Source organism: Carlito syrichta, unplaced genomic scaffold, assembly GCF_000164805.1.
Source record: "Carlito syrichta isolate Samal-C Ts95f unplaced genomic scaffold, Tarsius_syrichta-2.0.1 Scaffold143215, whole genome shotgun sequence".
In the NCBI taxonomy this organism is placed as follows: domain Eukaryota; kingdom Metazoa; phylum Chordata; class Mammalia; order Primates; family Tarsiidae; genus Carlito; species Carlito syrichta.
In genome coordinates, this window is record NW_007087311.1 from 149,523 (window position 1) to 164,751 (window position 15,229).

The following is a 15,229-nucleotide window of genomic DNA, read 5'->3' on the forward strand; positions in this document are numbered from 1 at the left end:
GGCCGAGATGCCTGGGTACAGGTAAGGTCCCTGTGAGGAGAGAGCCAGGCTGAGGGCCATGGGCGACATCATGGTGTTGGCATCAGGCCTGCTGGAATGACAGTGCTCAGGCCCTCTGAAGGAGACGATTGTGGCAGCAGAGGTCTGGTGATGCCCACCAGAGCTTGTGCACTCCATGGCAGGGGGTGGATGGGGTGTCCCCTCACTTCGCTGTTGAGCTGAGTAGGCCAGGCCTCACCTGGTGAAGCCACCAGAGGGCTGCGGAGTTGGCATCTGGTGCCCCTACCCGCAGGTCTGGGCTGCTAGGGATATGGGACCACTGCTCCAGGGCCACCTGAGAACGGCCACTCTTGCTTCTTGTCCCCTGAGCTCCTGGGCTCCTGTCTTGGAGGACCACAGCCCTGCGGGCCTTCCTCACTTTCCCAGTGGTCACCTGCCAAGCACAGCTCTGGGACCCCAGGATTGGGAAGCCCCTCCACCATATAGTTCTCCCACCTGGGAGGCACATCTCACTTGGGGTTTGGAGCGTTTCCCAGCCCTGCATTTCCCAGGACAGATGGGTGGGGTGTGGCACGTGCCGTGTGTTCCACTCTGCACAGCCTCGTCCACACATCAGCTTTGGGCCTGTGCTGGGTGGTGAACGTGGGGCTGTGGATGGGAGTTGGGGTCTTTGTGGAGTTGCCTGGCACCCCTCCCACCTCTCAACCACCCTCCAACCTCCACAGGCCCACACCCCTCCCTCGCACATATGCACACATGTTTGCTCAAGGCCAGCCCCCTGTGGTCTCACCAGGTGGGACCTGGGTGCACCTGTTTGACTCCTGTTCACTCTGAGTGTCACCTTCACAAACCACCCCCCTTCGGACACTCAACCCAGTCAGAGTGATCCTCACTGTGTGGCAGGTGGGTGCAGGTCAGTGAGAGACCCAGGCAGAAGGGATGCCTGTGGCCAGTCCGGAAACCTGCCCGCCCCAGGGGACATCCTCTCCAGGGCATTGCCTGGGCACTGGCTTCTTTCTGGAGCCGGCTCCTCCCTTGGACATTGTGTGAGCTCTGGCCTCAACCTTCTGAGTCTTGGCCTGAGCCTAGAACTCTTCCAGCTGCTCCATGGACTGCCCACCCCCACCTTCTTCCTTCCCACCCCTGGGCCCCCCCAGACCCAGAGCTGTCCAGCTGGCTGGTCAGGCTGATGTCAGCTCCTTCTGAGGTCTGGGCCTGGGACCATTCCCCTCGGTGTCATTGAGGTGGCATGGGAGGAGGATGCGGTGGGATGTGGGTTGTCTGGTGAGGCAAGGCCCCTGGGCAGGGTGGTGCAGCTGGGCCTGGAGGCAGCACAGCCAGTTCTGCAGGAAAGACCTGCCATGTCGTCTGTGCTGATGGGGAAACTGAGGCTGAAATTTCCCTCTTCTACCTGGCAAAGTGTGGCATGTGTGTGCTGAGCATGAGCTCATAACCTGGCCCCGGGGGATGTCCCAAGGGTGTATTTTCCCTGGGAGTGTTTGTGTGTGTATCTCTTGGGGTGGGGGCACCAGGACCCTCCCAGAGGATGTGAATTGAGTCTCTTGCTCTGCCCTGTGGGGCCACCTGCCTGCTGGGAGGGCATAAGGAGTGACAGGCCAAGAGCTGCATGCTTCAGGGTGTGGTGGTATCTGCCCCCTCCGCCAGTACTACCTGCGTGAAATCTGCATGGCAACCTTGGGTATGTCTGTGGGCCCCTGGGGACAGTTCCTGGACTCTTGTTCCTGAAGCCACAGGAAGTGCTGGGAAGGGGTGGGGGGTATTCTAACTAAAGATCCACCAGCTGGGCCTGGTGTTGGTAGCAGTCCTTCCTCTGAGGCAGGCGGCCCAGGGCCCTCTCGGGAGGTCCAGAGCCATGGGCAGGTGGAGGGAGGCAGGAGGCAGGAGGCACCTTGGTGTAGCCCAGACCCTGGGTCCCAGGGACCTTCCCTGGGGCATCCATCTCAGTGGCCTGTCCCTTGCGGGGGCCTCTGGGTTGGGTCAGGCCTGGAGTGCTGACACCATGGCCTGAGGTCGGGGCGGGACAGGGGTCAGGCCGAGACCTCTGGGACAGTCACGGTCCCCAGCTGGGGCTTAGGGGGCACCTCCATTGCAGGCTGGGCGCCTCCTGACAGTGGCCTCTCCCTTCTCCTAATCCCCCCAGAGCTGCTCTGAGGGCCCTGGACTTGCCCCTCTCCTGGGGCATCCCCTACTCCAGGGCTTTGTTATCCCCACTGCTGGAGGCTGGGCCTGGGGACTCCTGAGGGAAAGGGGCGGAGGTGAGGCAGGTAGGAAGGAGAGATGGCTCAGAGATGGATGGCTGCCTCCATTCGTGCCCTCACCTCAGGCTCCTGTCGCCCCATCCATGTCTGCATCTTCTCCTGAACACCCTTTCCATCCTCCCCCAGAAACCCACTTTGCCCCTCGAGGACCAGCCTCACCCGGGGCTGCTTAGGCTGACCCTAGTGCCTGCTCCCACCCATCCCTGTCCAGGGGCCTCTGAAGACCAGGCTCCAAGGGAGATGAGGACTGCAGTCTCCATGCCAGGGCCTCAGGGGCAGCCAGCCTCCTGCGATCATGGCCTGTCTGCCTGGCCTCTTGTCCCTGATCCTGGGTTTTTCTCTGGCACCTCAACCCGAATGTGAGTGCCTCTCTCCAGGATAGAGCGGGTGAGGCTGTGCATGCCCCTGTGGAAGGGCAGCCAAGCCCAGCTGAGGGCCCGGACCATCCTCCTGAGAGCGAGGCCACCTGTCCACCCAGTGACTGACTGGGCCATCACTTGTCACCGGGGGCAAGACACTGAAAATCTTCCATAGAGCAGGAACTCGTGTTCTTATCTGTTGGTCTGATGTGGTCACTCAGTGCCGAGGATAGGGAGATATCTTGGTTAGGGTGAAGGGAAGGGGGCAGCTTGGGAAGGAGGTTGCTGAACCATCCCAGGCTCTGCAGGTGGGATCTTCAGTAAAAGCAGGATTTAGGCTCTCCTGGTTGACCCTTTTCTTGCCTGTCTGGCCTTTGGGTGGAGGGGGTCTCCATTGAGGACCCTGAGCCCCACACTGGCCATTGTGGCCTTCTGATGCCTAGACACAGATGCAGATGCAGACATAGAGGCGGACACCTCTGTAAGAATACCAGAACCCAGGGCTTGGCATCTAAGTGTCTCTGACAGATGTGGATTGGCTGATTCCTGGGTACCGGGGATCAGGCTCGACACAAGGGACCAGGATCTGGGACGTGTTCTCCACTCAGAGGGAGCAGTCAGTGCAAAGACCCTGAGACAGCAAGGCCATGGGACTCCAGTGGGGAGCATGGGGGAGGGGCAGATCAAATCAAGATGGCAGAAATGAGAGCAAACATATCAGTAAGCACAATAAATAAAATAGACCAAAATCTGTGGAGAATGGGGAGAAACCCACAAATGTATCTACTTCCAAAAGTTACATGCTACAGCAAAACCTGACAAAATGACAGGAGAAATTTACAAACCCACCCTCCTAGTAGGAGATGTGGCTAACCCTCTTTTTTGTAGTTAATTGGTTAAGTACACTCAAACGAACTCGGGAGAATACACAAAAATATAGCAACAAAACTTCATGTGTTCAGAAAAATTTTTTTAAATGCACTTTATGGATGGGCTTGGTGACTCAGCCTGCAATCCCAGCACTTTGGGAGACTGAGGCGGGTGGATTGCTTGAGCCCGCGGATTCGAGACCCGCCTGGGCAACTTGGCGAGACCTCGTCTCTACAATAAATAAAAAATTAGCCGGGTGTGGTAGTGCGTCTATAATTCCGGCTCCTTGGAAGGCTGAGGCGGAAGAATCGCCAGAGCCCAGCAGGTCGAGGCTGCGGTGGCCGGGAGCAGCCACGGCACTCCAGTCTGGGCGACAGAGTGAGACTCCAACTCTTAAAAAAAAAAAAGCACTTTATATAACACATGAGTTAAAGAGGAAATGCTAACAGAAGTTAGGAAATACAACTGGGTGACAGCCTGCGGTGTGCCAGAACTTGTGAAATGGAGATGGAGTTGTGTTCAGAGGGGACTTGCAGTCCTGGCTGATTGCATTAGAAATGAGTTAAGACTGGGCAGTACAAGACCCTATAACACATTTAAAACAAAGAAGTAAGAGTGAAGAATTAATGGGTGAAGCAGGCAGCTTAGCACATTAGGACAGAGGTCAGTACATCTTTTCTTTTTCCTTTTTCTTTTTTGGAGTCTCACTCTGTTTCCCAGGCTGGAGGGCAGTGGCACGATCACAGCTCACTGCAGCCTCTACTTCCTGGGCTCAGGCAATCCTCCCACCTCAGCCTCCCGAGTAGCTGGAACTAGAAGCACACACCACCATGTCTGACTTATTTTTTGATTTTTTTGTAGAGATGAGGTTTTGCTATGTTACCTAGGCTGGGTTTAAACTCCTGAGCTCAAACAGTCCTCTCATCTTGACCTCCCAAAGTGTTGGAATTACAGGCATGCACCACTTTTTTTTACAGCCAACACACCTTTTCTTTAAAGGGCCAGTCAGTAAATTGTTTGGGTTTCAAGGGTCACAGACAGTCTTGGCTGAATATTCTTCTCTTTCAACCCCTTCCTCCCCTCTTCTCCACCCATCAACAGCATCAAAACCATTCTTAGCTCTTGGCCTCCACAAAGACAGGTGATGTAGTCCATGAGCTGACGTTTGCTGACCCCTGAAGGAGGGGAATAAAATAATAAAATCAAAGAGAAGGGAGGAAAGGAGATAATAAAAATAAGAACAGAAATGAATGCAACTGACCAGACAGCTACAGCAGAGATCTGCAAATCCTTTCTTTGCTAAACTCATAGTTGACACAAGTCTTTGAGCTTGATTGAGAAAAAGAGAGAATGAGCAAATAATACTATAAGGAATGAAAAGAGGGACAGAGCTATGGATCAGCAGAGATCCCGAAAACATGAGACAATTACAAATGACTTAGAGGAAATGGACAAATTCCTGGGAAAATGTTGCTACAAATTGGCCCAAGAAGAAAGAGAACCCACAAATAATCCTGTAACCATTTAACAGAATGAAACAGTAGTTTGAAGTCTTCCTGCAAAGAAAACGCCAACCCCAGATGATTTTATGGCAAGTTCTGCAAAATACCGGGGGTGGCCCCCCAAAAATGTGTACACATTTAAAATATGACATTCGCTCAAATGAATGCTAGCATCACCATGTGACAGAACAAAGAAAATAACGGAAGCACAATTGAGCAAATGTCATTCTACACAATGCTACCGTATTTTAATTAAAAAATAATACATAGGCTGGACAGGTGACTCATGCCTGTGATCCCAGCACTTTAGGAGGCAGAGGTGAGAGGATTACTTGAGCCCATTGGTTCAACATCAGCCTGGGCAACATGGTGAGACCTTATCTCTACAATAAATAAATTAGCTGGGTGTGGTGGCAGACGCCTGTAGTTCCAGCTACTTGGAAGGCTGAAGTGGAAGGATTGCCAGAGCCCAGCAGGTCGAAGCTGGGGTGGCCATGAGCGTGCCACTATACTCCATCCTGGGTGACAGAGAATCCAACTCAAAAAAAAAAAAAAAGTAATACATAGATAACATTCTTTAATATGTGTATACATTTTTTTGGCACCCCCCTGTATATAAGAAAGGAAATTCCAATCTTTCACAATTTCTTTCAGAGAATGGAAAAAAAGAAGACCCTTCCTCTCCAAGTTATTGCGTGAGGTATGTATGATCTTGATATGAAACCAGACAGGAACAGCAAAGGTTGCTGCTAGCTGCCAGCTAGCCTTCGTGACTGAGATGGTGATGTGGAAGTCCCTTCGGGGTTAGCCCCTTTGAGCCACATCAGACTGAGGGACTGACTCTTTTTCCTCCATATTCTCTTGTGTATTGGATGACGTGGAGGGAATGTGGGACAGGGATGGCACTCAGGGGGTAACAGAAGCCTCAGCTGGTCCCAGGGTAGTGGGGTCCCAGCAGCAAACCCTTCCCACCTGCCTATCCTGCCCTCTCTCCATCTGACCCCCATACAAGGGAGTCCTGTTTGCTCGAAGAAGCTCAGGCCCTTCCTGCCATGCCTGAGGTCAGGATTCCAGGCAAGCAGAGTCCACCATGGGCTCCGGTCACTGCCCCCCTCTGTCACCCCCACCCGCTACCAGAGAGCCCCTCCCTGGGCCCCTGCTTTGCCCCTGCCATTCTTGACGTTTGGCCCCTTCTGGGGCTAGGCAGGGTGCCCTCTAGGTCTCTGAAGCCCCTGGCACTCCTCTAGTCCCAGCCCCTTGCACTAAGTGGTGGGTTTCTGTCCTGGTGTCACACAGAATGGGCAGCAGGTCCCTGTGGCTGTGGGCCCCCCAGTCACGCACCTCTTTCTATTTTCCTGGTTACGGATGTCATTTTTTTAAACCGCTTTAAGTTAATTTTTGTAATTTATATTGTCTTAGAAAACGGCCAATTTCATCAAGAACATCCAGAGTATTGACTTGTCACTTTTGATCTCCTCTGTAGCTCTGATCCCCTCTCTCCCATCTTCCTGGCCGGGCTGCCTCTGCCCATGGATTGCAAGGCGGGGGCTGGGCCTTTATTCACTCTGAAGAACCGGCTCTTGGGTTTACTGATGGGTTCTCTCGTTTTTTTCTCATTTCCATTTCATTAATTCCACCTCCATCATCACTCCTCCCCTCCTGCCTCCTGTGGACTTACTTTATTGTTCTGTTTTTCCCTCCTTGTGTCGAATGTTTAGTTCTTTATTTTTGGACTCTCTTGCTCAGTAATAAAAGCATTTAAGGTTGTGAATTCTCTGCCAACTCCTCCTGAAGTGGCTCCGCGGACGTGTGGTTTCTCTCTCTGTATAATTGTGAAATGGGCTGTCGGTGCGAGTCTTATTTACTCCCTGACCTAGGAGTTATTTAGGAGAACATCTCGGGTTTCCAAACCATCTGGCTTCCTCTGCAGATCCCTTTATTAATCGAGGTTCATTGCATTGGTTTAGATAATGAGGCCTGTAAATGTGTTACCGTTTGGAATGTAGGGAGGCATGTGCTTGTGTGTGCATGCCTGTGTGTCCACGTATGCATATGCATGTGTATCTGTAAGCATACATGTGAGCAGGTGTGTACATGTGTATGTGTGGGTATGACTACATGTGTCTGCAAGGGGCCTATGTGTGTGTGCACGTGTAACTACATTTGTGCCTGTGTGTGTTCACATGTGGGTCTATGTGTGTGCATGTGGGCATGCGTGTCTATGTACATCTGTGTACTATATGCATGTAGTGTGTATATACCCAGAGGTGCTCAGTGTGGGTCCACATGCATGCACATGCACATGTGTGTATGTGTGTGGAATGTTCTGTGGTTTCAGAACAGGGCAAGTGCTTGCCTGTGGGTACAGGGCCTATGAGCACAGCCACCCAGTCCAGGATATCCTTGAGATAACTCAGAGTCCCTCGTCGTCATTCCTTTCTTGTCCTCTTGATCCAGGGTCTTGAGTGCATATGCACACGTGGGCACAGCGTGGTCTTGCAGGCCCGCCTCCTCACTGGGGAGCCCTCGATGGCATCCCCAGTCTTGGCGGGTTCTGCATCTAGGTTGGGACAGCTTGGTGGTTGGCCACGTTCTCTTGTAGTTGGGAGGAAAGCAAATACATCTTGAGGGTCAGTCACTGGGTTACCCTTGTAAGAGGTTGTTAAGGAATTTGGGGGTCTCCTACGCAGGCTGCAACAGAGGGTGGGCCTGTGGCCCCATATCCTACCCCAGCCTCTAAGAAGGACCTGTGTGACCAGGCCACGGACTCTGGGGAGAAGGCCCCAGGAGATTTTCTTTTTTAATATTAAAGATGTGGGCTGGACTTGGTAACTCAGCCTGTGATTGCAGCACTTTGGAAGGCCGAGACCTGCCCAGGAAACTTGGTGAGACCTCGTCTCTACAATAAATAAAAAATTAACCGGACGTGGTAGTGCATGCCTACATTTCCAGCTACTTGGAAGGCTGAGGCGGAAAGATTGCAGGAGCCCAGCAGGCCAATGCTGGCGTGGCTGTGAGCGTGTCACTGTACTCCAGCCTGGGCAATGGAGTGAGACTTCAACTCAAAAAAAAAATTTTTTTTTAAAGATGTGGGTTACAATTCAGGGTTACATACATAAGTGATCATCATACAGGTGAAATGTGGGCCTCCCATTTCACTTTGCCTGGCTTGGGATCAGGTATCCTTATTAATATTATATGTCCCCACCTTCCCTCTCTCCCCTGGCAGTATCTGGCTACGGCCAATCTCTTTCTTGGTGTATTATCATAAATGTTCAGGATCCACTTATGCGTGAGAACATGTATTCATGTTTCTTTGTTTCTGTGATAGATCACTGAATATGATAGACTCTAAATCCATCCAAGTTGCGGTGAAATCCATAATTGTATCCTTCTCTGTGGCTGCAACATATTCCATCGTATATATGTACTACCACTTTTTAAAAATCCAGTCCACTTTCGACGGGTAGCACGGTTGGTTCCGTGTATTTGCTATTGTGAATAGTGCTACGATAAACATGCATATGTAGAAAGGCCTAGCATGATTTGAGTTCCTCCAGGCATGTGCTCAGAAAGGGGATTGCTGGGTCATATGGAAGGTTGATTTGTAGATCTTTTAGAAATCACCACACTGTTTCCCATAGAGGTTGTACTAGTTTACACTCCCACCAACAGTGTAGAAGCATTCCCTTTTCTCCACATCCTCTCCAGCATTCGTTATTTTTTTAGTTATTAATGATGGTCATCCTGACTGCATTTCTCTGATGATCAGTGAAGCTGAGCATTTTTTCATGTGTCTGTTGGCTGCTCATATCCTTTTGAGAAGTGTCTATTCATATCTTTGACTATTTTTTGATAGGGCTGGTTGGTTTTTTCCTTTCAGCATGTTTGGGTTCCTGGGTGCTAGGCCTTTGTCAGATATACAGTTGGCACATATGTTTCCCCATTCTCTGGACTATCTCCCCACCCTCTTAATGGTTTATTTTGCTTTGCAGAAGCTTTTCAGTTTGATGAGGTCCCACCTGTCTATCGTATCTCTTATGGCTTGGGCTTTTGAGGTTTTGATCAGGAATTGATTTCCTATTCCAATTTCTTAAGGGTGTTTCCTGCATTTTCTAAGATTCTTATAGTTTGAGGTTTTACATTTAGGTCTTTGATCCATTTAGAGTTGATTTTTGTGTATGGTGATAGGTAGGGATCCTGTTTCGTTCTCCTACATGTGGTCAGCCGGTTTTCCCACCACCATTTACTGAATAGGTTCTCCTCTCCCCAGTGATTGTTGGTGAAGGCTTTGTCAAAGATGAGTTGGTTGAGAAATTGAGGCTTTGTTTCTGGAATCTCTATCCTGTTCCATTGGTCTATTTGCTGTTTTTGTACAAAACCAGGCTGTTTTGATTATTGTAGCCTTATAATAAAGTTTAAAGTCTGGAAATATGATACCCCCTGCTTTGTTTCTTTTGCTGAGGATTGTTTTGGCTATTCATGGTCATTTATGTTTCCATATACGTATCTGTATTGTCATTTCCAGGTCTGAGAAGAATGATGTTGGTAATTTAATGGGTATTGCATCGAATCTTAGATTGCCTTGGGTAGGATGGACATCTTAACAATGTTGATTCTTCCAATCTATGAGCATGGAATATTTTTCCATTTGTTTGTGTCTTCTTTGATTTCTTTGAGCAGTGTTTTGTAGTTTTTGTTGTAAAGGTCTTTCACTTCTCTGGTTGGGAATATGCCAAGGTATTTCATTTTTTTGTGGCTATTGTGAATGGGATTGTGCTTTTTATTTGGTTCTCTGCCTGTTTGTTGGTGGTGTATAAAAATGCGACTGTCTTTTGCACATTGATTTTGTACTCGGAGTCTTTTTCAAAGTATTAATCAGTACAAGGAGGTTTTCGACAGATTCTCTTGAGTTTTCAAGGTATAGGATCACATCGTCAGCAAAGAGGGATAACTTAACTTCCTCTTTTCCTCTCTGGATACCCCTGATTTCCTTCTCTTGTCTGATTGCTCTGGCTAGGACTTCCAACACTATGTTGAACAGAAGGGTGAGAGTGGGCAGCCTTGTCTTATTTCAGTTTTCAGGGGAAATACTTTCAATTTCTGTCCATTTAGCAATATGTTGGCATTGGGTTTATTGTAGATGGCTCTTACTGTGTTGAAGTATGTTCCCTCTATGCCTAGGTGTTCAAGGGTTTTTATCAAGAAAGGATGCTGGATTTTGTTGAAAGCTTTTTCTGCATCTAATGATATAATCATGTGGTTCTTGTTTTTACATCTTTTGATGTATTGAATTACTTTATGGTCTTGTGGATGTTGAACCACCCCTGCCTCCTGGGGATGAAACCTACTTGGTCATGGTGGACGATTTTTGAGATGTGTTGTTGCATCTGATTTGTTAGAATCTTGTTGAGAATTTTTGCATTTATGTTCATCAGGGATATTGGCCTGTAGTCGTCTTTCTTTGTTGGGTCTTTATCTGGTTTGGGTATCAGTGTGATGTTAGCTTCATAAAATGATTTGTGGAGAGTTTCATCTTTTTTGATTAACTGGAATACTTTTAATAGAATTGGTGTCAGCTCCCCCTTATATGTTTTGTAGAATTCTGCTGGAAAGCTGTCTGGTCAAGGGCTTTTTTTTTTTTTTTTTTGTAGTTAGTTTTCTTATGATGGAGCCAATTTCCTGGGTTGTTATTGGTCTATTTAGGGTCTCAATGTCTTCTTGTTTCAAGCTTGGGAGGTTGTGTGATGTCAGAAAGCCCTCCCTTTCATTGAGGCTTTCAAGTTTGTTTCCATACAGATGTGCATAGCAATCGCTGGTAACCTTCTGTATTTCTTGGAGTTCAGTTGTGACTTGATCTTTTACATTTCTGATTGTGTTTATTTGGGCGTTTTCTCTCTTTTTCTTGGTCAGTCTAGCTAGGGGTCCATCAGTCTTATTTATCCTTTCAAAGAACCATCTTTTTGTTTTGTTGATTTTTTTTCTGTAATAGTTTTGTCTTCTATGTCCCGTATTTGGACTTTTACTTTGGTGATCTGGATTCCTCTGCTGAAGTTAGAATTTGGTGGTCTTGTCTTTATAGCTCCCTTAGGTGATTTGTTAGACTGTTAACTTGTGTTCATAGAGATATAGATTCTCCTCTTAGTACTGTTTTCATGGCATCTCAGAGGTTTTGGTCAGATGTGTTTTTATTTTCATTTGTTTCCAGGAATCTTTTAGCCTCATGCTGTTCAGTGTCCACGTCTTTGTAGATTTTGGGGAAATCTTGTCAGTGGTAGTATTTATTTTTATTCCACTGTGGTCTGAGAAGGTGCATGGCAGTATTTCGATCTTGTGAAATTTGTTTATGCTTGATTTATGGCTGAGGATGTGGTCAATCTTGGAGTATGTTTCAAGAGGTGATGAGCAGAATGTGTATTCTGTGGTTGTTGGGTGGAGTGCTCTGTAGGTATCTGTTAAGCCCATTTGGTCAAGTGTCAAGTTGAGAGTCTGGATCACCTTATTGTTTTTTTGCCTTGTTGATCTGTCTAGGATTGTTAGTGGAGTATTTAAGTCTCCAGTTATGATAGTGTAAGAGTCAATGTCCTCTTTTAGTTTACTTAGTAGTTGCCTTATAAATCCTAGTGCTCCTGTGTTGAGTGCATATATGTTTAGGATGGATATTTCTTGTTGATGGATTGAGCCTTTTATCATTATGTAGTGTCCTTCTGTATCTTTTAAAATTTTTGATAGCTGGAAGGCTGTTGTGTCTGATATTAAAATCATGACTCCTGCCTTTTTTGGTTTTCCATTCACCTGAAAGCTTATTCTACAAGGAGATTTTCAAACAAAAATTTTATTCTATTCCTAGTATGCAGATTACAAAAAAATCATGGACGGGTGCTGAATTTTATTATTTTTATTTATCCATTGAGGTATTCACATGACATTTCTCCTAATGTAATCTCATGTTAATTTTCTTGGGAAGCCAAAACAAAATACCACAAACTGGGTTTAAACAACAGAAATGTACATTCTCACAGTCCTGGAGGCTGAATGTCTGAGATAGGATTGTTAAAGGGGAAGTCCTCCTGAACCCCTCCTGGGCGTGCCTCCTCACATGGTCTTCCCTGCTTGTGTGAAGTGTCTTTATTTTCTCTTCCTGTGACAACTGTTGTGTTGGATTGGGACCTACCCTATTAACCTCATGCAGCCTTAAATACCTCTTTAAAGACCCTAGCTCCAAATATGAAGCATTTTCTAATTGTGATAAAATACAAATAACATACAATGTACCATTTTAATCACTTTTAAGTGTACAGTTCAGTGGCATTAAGCACATTTACATTGTTATGCAACCATCACCACCAGCCATCTCCAGAACCATTTTCATCTCACAAAAATGAGACTCTGTCCCTATTACACATTAACTCTCCACTCCTTCCCCAGTCCCTGGTACCCACCACTTTACTTTCTGTCTCTATGAGTCTGATGACTCTGGGGACTTCTTATGAGTGGAATCACATAGTATCTGTCCTTTTGTCACTGACAGATTTCACTCAGCATCATGTCTCCAAGTTCCATCCTTATAGCAGCTATCAGAATCTCCTTCCTCTTTGAAGCTGGATAATACTGTGCAGGTAGACAGCATTCTGCTTGTGCAATCATCCATCAGGAGACACATGGGCTCCTTTCATCTTTTAGCCATAGTGGCTAATGTTGCTGTGAACGTGGGTGTACAAATTACTCTTCAAGACCCTACTTTCAATCCTTTTGGGTGTATGCTGCTGGATCATATGATAATTCTATTAAAAATTTTCACAATATTCAAGTTTATTAAACAAAAATTTAAAAAGTATTATAAAATCTTTAACCTTCATCAGCTTCAAGGTTTATATTGCTCCCAAATTTTACATGACTGAACTTTTGAATCTGCTAACACTTGCTGAATTGATTCCACTCTGGATTCTAAGGTGTCAGTTTCTTTTTGCAAGTTTTTTTTTTTCTTTTTTGAGTTGGAGTCTCACTCTGTCGCCCAGACTGGAGTGCAGTGGCCGCTCCCGGCCACCGCAGCCTCGACCTGTTGGGCTCCGGCAAACCTTCCGCCTCAGCCTTCCAAGTAGCCGGAATTACAGGCATGCACTACCACGCCCGGCTGATTTTTTGATTTACTGTAGAGATGAAGTCTCGCTGCCCAGGCGGGTCTCGAACCCGCGGGCTCAGGCAATCCACTCACCTCAGCCTCCCAAAGGTGCGGGATGACAGGCTGAGCCACCGAGCCTAGCTTCTTGCAAGTTTTTATTTGCTTCTTCTAACATGTCTTGTGTTTCTTCTTGAGAACGGTTAATGACAACATCACCAATGTAATAAGGCATCACTAAGTAGTCTCCACCAGCAAGCATGATATCATCACAGCATCATTCGTCTACATTTTGTAGTTGTTTTCCTTTTACTTCCATTTCTTCCTTTCTTCCTTTAGCTCTGTGATTCTACTTGCATTCTGTGCAAATTTGTTTGTCTTTTATTGATCTTCAAAAGTCATGTTGACAGTTGGCATCTTCTGCAGCTGCCTTCTTCATGGTGGCTGTCATCTTGGGACTGGACCTATTTTTTTTTATTATTGAGAAACATAAGACTTCGGTACATTAAATAAAACCAATTTCTGGGGGGAAAAATCAAAACCCACAATAGAAAAAAAGTTAACACTGTTTGGGCCACAGCAGAACCCATAGAATATATTTGTATAATTGAAAAATTCTAGGCGCTTCATAATTGACCTTTTGATACAAAATGACCTATTAAATTTGCAATTTGTAGTTCTTGGTGTTGAGGTCCATAGGACAAGCTAGGAAGTCTTCAAACCTTGAGCTGAATTCCATGAGAGGTTATTTGGCTTTTGAATCCTTCTGAGCAGCTTAAAATTTTTTGAGGAGTCAATATACTATGTTTTCCACATCAGGTACATCATTTCATATTAGATCCCACCAACAGTGAGTGAGGGCTCCAGTTTTTCCATGTCCTTGCAATGTTCATTATTTTCTATTTATTTGTTTTGATAGTAGCCATCCTAATTGGTATGAGGTGGTGTAGGTGGAAGTGTTTTTTTCTGTTTTGTTGCTGTTACCTAATTTACCTGCATTATAGTAAGGAACTTATTGAAATTCTATGTGGTCAATTTTTATAGCTATTCCACATGTGCTTAAAAAGAATATATATTCTAAAGATATTTGTAGCATTCTATGCATGTCTCTCAAGATCTAGATTTATTATAAAATATCCTATGTCCTTATTTTTTTGTCTACCTGATGTATCAATTATTGATAGCTATGTTCAGTTCTATGATTCTGATTTGTCTATTTCTCCTTGTACTTCTGCAGACACACACAAGGTTGGAATTCAGTTCATATTTCTGTGACTTGAACCTTTTCATTACAAATCTTCCCTCTGTGTCTCTAGTGATAATTTTTGCTTAAATTCTATCTTGTCCAAGGTTAATATAAATTGTCATCTTAATTTTGGTTGATGTTCCTGGCACATATATTTTTGCTTTATATTTAACATATTTAGGATATTTATATTTAACACATTTGAGGAGCTCTCACACCTTCCACCTAGTTCATCTGGGTCACGTCTTTGTTCTGAAGAGCTTTCTTTAGGACTGACTATGGTTGGGTTTGATGGCTCAGCCTTCATTGATCTAAAAATAGTTTTATTTTTCCATCATTTTGGAAGAATCGTTTTGTAGAAACAGGATTCTACTGCATTTGTCTTTTCGTTCCTGTACTTTATTTTATCTATTTATATTTTGAGTTGGAGCTCTCACTCTGTTGCCCAGACTGGAGCACAGTGGCACAATCATGGCTCACTGCATCCTCGAACTCATACTCAGCTAATTTTTAAATTCTTTTTTGGAGACAATCTCTTGCTGTGTTGCCTAGTCTGATCTTGACCTTCTGGCCTCAAATGAGCCTTCCACCTCAGTCTCCAAAAATGCTGGAATTACAGGCATGAGCCACTGTACCCGGCCTCTTTCCTGTACTTTAATGAAGCAGTTCTATTGTCTTCTAGCTTGCATAGTTTTTATTTGAAGTCAGAAGTACATTTTTTTCATTGTTTCCCTGCCTGCAGGCTACTTTTAAGATCTTCTCTTTGTTTTTGGTTGGTCATGGCATGGCTGGGATTGCCTTTTCTTTGTATTTATCCTGCATGGCTTGTGCTGGTTTGGTTGCTCTTTTAGCTA

The 15,229-nt window shown here is 46.0% G+C and overlaps 1 pseudogene; it reads right to left on the reverse strand.

Moving 5' to 3' along the window:
• Positions 1–106: 106 nt before the first annotated feature.
• Positions 107–13,580, reverse strand: LOC110594828 (annotated as a pseudogene).
• Between the last annotated feature and the right edge of the window lie 1,649 nt (positions 13,581–15,229).